The sequence below is a fragment of the Hippopotamus amphibius genome, chromosome 15 (assembly GCF_030028045.1).
Source record: "Hippopotamus amphibius kiboko isolate mHipAmp2 chromosome 15, mHipAmp2.hap2, whole genome shotgun sequence".
Lineage (NCBI taxonomy): Eukaryota > Metazoa > Chordata > Mammalia > Artiodactyla > Hippopotamidae > Hippopotamus > Hippopotamus amphibius.
The window spans coordinates 20005420-20008224 of NC_080200.1; positions in this window are offsets into that span (position 1 = coordinate 20005420).

Consider the following 2805-nt stretch of genomic DNA (forward strand, 5'->3'; position numbering starts at 1 on the left):
GTTGAACTTTGTCCAAAGCTTTTTCTGCATCTATTGAGATGATCATATGGTTTTTATCCTTCAATTTGTTGATATGATGTATCACGTTGATTGATTTGCGTATATTGAAGAATCCTTGCATCCCAGGGATAAACCCTACTTGATCATGGTGTATGATTTTTTTAATGTGCTGTTGGAGTCTGTTAGCTAGTATTTTGTTGAGGATTTTTGCATCTATATTCATCAGTGATATTGGTCTGTAGTTTTCTTTTTTTGTGACATCTTTGCCTGGTTTTGGTATCAGGGTGATGGTAGCCTCATAGAATGAGTTTGGGAGTGCTCTGCCTTCTGCAATATTTTGGAAGAGTTTAAGAAGGATAGGTGTTAGCTCTTCTCGAAATGTTTGATAGAATTCGCCCGTGAACCCCTCTGGTCCTGGGCTTTTGTGTGATGGGAGATTTTTAATCACTGTCTCAATTTCCGTACTTGTGATTGGTCTGTTCATGGTTTCTATTTCTTCCTGGTTCAGTTTTGGAATATTGTATTTTTCTAAGAATGTATCCATTTCTTCCAGGCTATCCAATTTATTGGCATATAGTTGCTTGTAGTAGTCTCTCATCAGAAGGCCTTTTAACATGTGGGAAAGAAGCAGAATCTAAGTTATATGCTGTCTTAAAAAAAAATGATATGTATGTACTTCCCTGATGGTCTAATGGTTGAGAATCTGTCTTTCAAGGCAGGAGTTGCCAGTTCAATCCCTGGTTCAGGAACTAAGATCCCACATGCTGAGGGGCAATTAAGTCCCTGTGCCACAACTACAGAGCCCACACGCCACAACAATAGAGCCCACATGCTGCAACTACAGAGCCCACAGGCTCTGGAGCCCCTGCACCACTATTAGAGAGCCCACATGCAATGACAAATGAGCCCACGCACCACAACTAAAGAGAAGCCTATGCACTGCAACAAAGAGCCCGCAAGCCACAACAAAAGATCCCGCATGCTGCAACTAAGATGTAATGCAGCCTAAATTAAATAAATAAATAGATAGATAGATAGATAGATGATAGATAGATAGATAGATAGATAGATAGATAGATAATAGATAAATAACAAAAAAAGACAAAAAACAAAGACGTGTAGATTCAAATATGCTTATGGAAGATATAGGTAACCTTTAGGCAAATGGTAAAGAAGAATGCCTTGCAAGTTATGGACAAAGGTGATGAAAATTTTAGAAATGGATCTCATCCCACAAGGATCAATAAGGAATAACAGTGATGTGAAAACTAGTTGGAAGTAGGTAAGAGAATGATTTATCAGCAGTAAGGTGGAAGAGGGAATTTCACTATTGTTTAAAGCAATGATTCAAGACTGAAGAATGTTAAAGTGAGATACCTCAATTCCTTCAGTAAGGAAAATAAAAAAATAAAAACCAATGGAGAGAGCACCCTATATCTGGCTGATTTATCACAAAAATTGTAAACACTCACAGTTCACCTCAAACATATTTGTAATATGTAAAAGAACTAAATGGCAAAAAGTTTGTAGAAAAACTTCAATTCTTTGAAAGAATTCAGTGAAAAACAGCAATTAAAATATTCCAACCCACTATACTGAAGCAAATTCTTCACACAGATGATTTGTGTTGAGAAAGTAAATGTCTATCAAATCCACATTATATATTCAGCCTCACAGCTGATAAATAGTTGCAGAGTAAAGTAGGTTAGCATACCACTTTCCACATATTAAATTACTTTTTTCACATGAACACGCTGAGTGACAGAAGATACTCTGAAATGAACGTCTCACGGAATACTGTTGCAAAGATTCACTTGCAAGCATTCCTTAGTGTTGATTTTATCATATGGATAGATATTCAAATGTGCACTCTCTTAAAAATAAAAAGAGATGCCATCACATCCCTGAACATCCTTTTGCAGCTAATATCTTATTTGTTTATTCCTATTAATTAATAAGGTCCTTGGACATAAGTTATACTTTCCTGGAAAAACATCACACTTCCCATGCCCTATTCTAATTGGGCTGCCATTAATAAGATTTAACTGGCATCATTGATCCTTGCATTGCTGAGTTCAAAGTTCACATCTCTTTTTGGTATCATAAAAATACATTGATCTATCAATCAAATAAGCAAACAACCACAAGAATTTCTGGGCACTGGGCTGGACTGGATTTCAGGTGACCTCAGGTAAGCCAGTTGGTTTCCAGATTCTCTGATATCTTCTTGAAGTGTCTGTTGAGCTGTAGAACTCACCTGGATGGGAACTCTCCATGTGGAAGTCCACCCTGGGTGGTGGGTGATGGAGACTGAAACTCCATCCCCACAAGAGAGCTGGAAGGAGTCAAGCATCCTTCCTTGCGCCAGACTTAGGACTACAAAAGCACTAACCATGCCCCACAAAACCCAAAGTTGTCGTCCCTGAGGGACTGCAACAGAGCAGATATTTAAACCTCTCCCTATCTGCACATTAGGTATATTTGCTTCCTTTACATCTGTGTACATGATTTCCCAGCGTGCCACTGGTCTAGAGATCATGGGATATTTTCTGCTGATTCTCTGTTCCTAGGAGACCAGGTTGTAAGCCAGATGAATTCAGTTTTCATTGATCCTCCATTAACTCTCCCACATTCCATAGGTCTAAGCCCCCATGACCTTATCATAGCCCTGAGTTAAAATTTTCTTGTAAGTCTAATACAGAAGATTCTATCTTGATTATCTTCTCAAGAACTTTCAATATTGACTAGTGGTAGGCACACAATCCCTGATATCTCCAGAAAATTATATTTCCCTATTCATAAGAG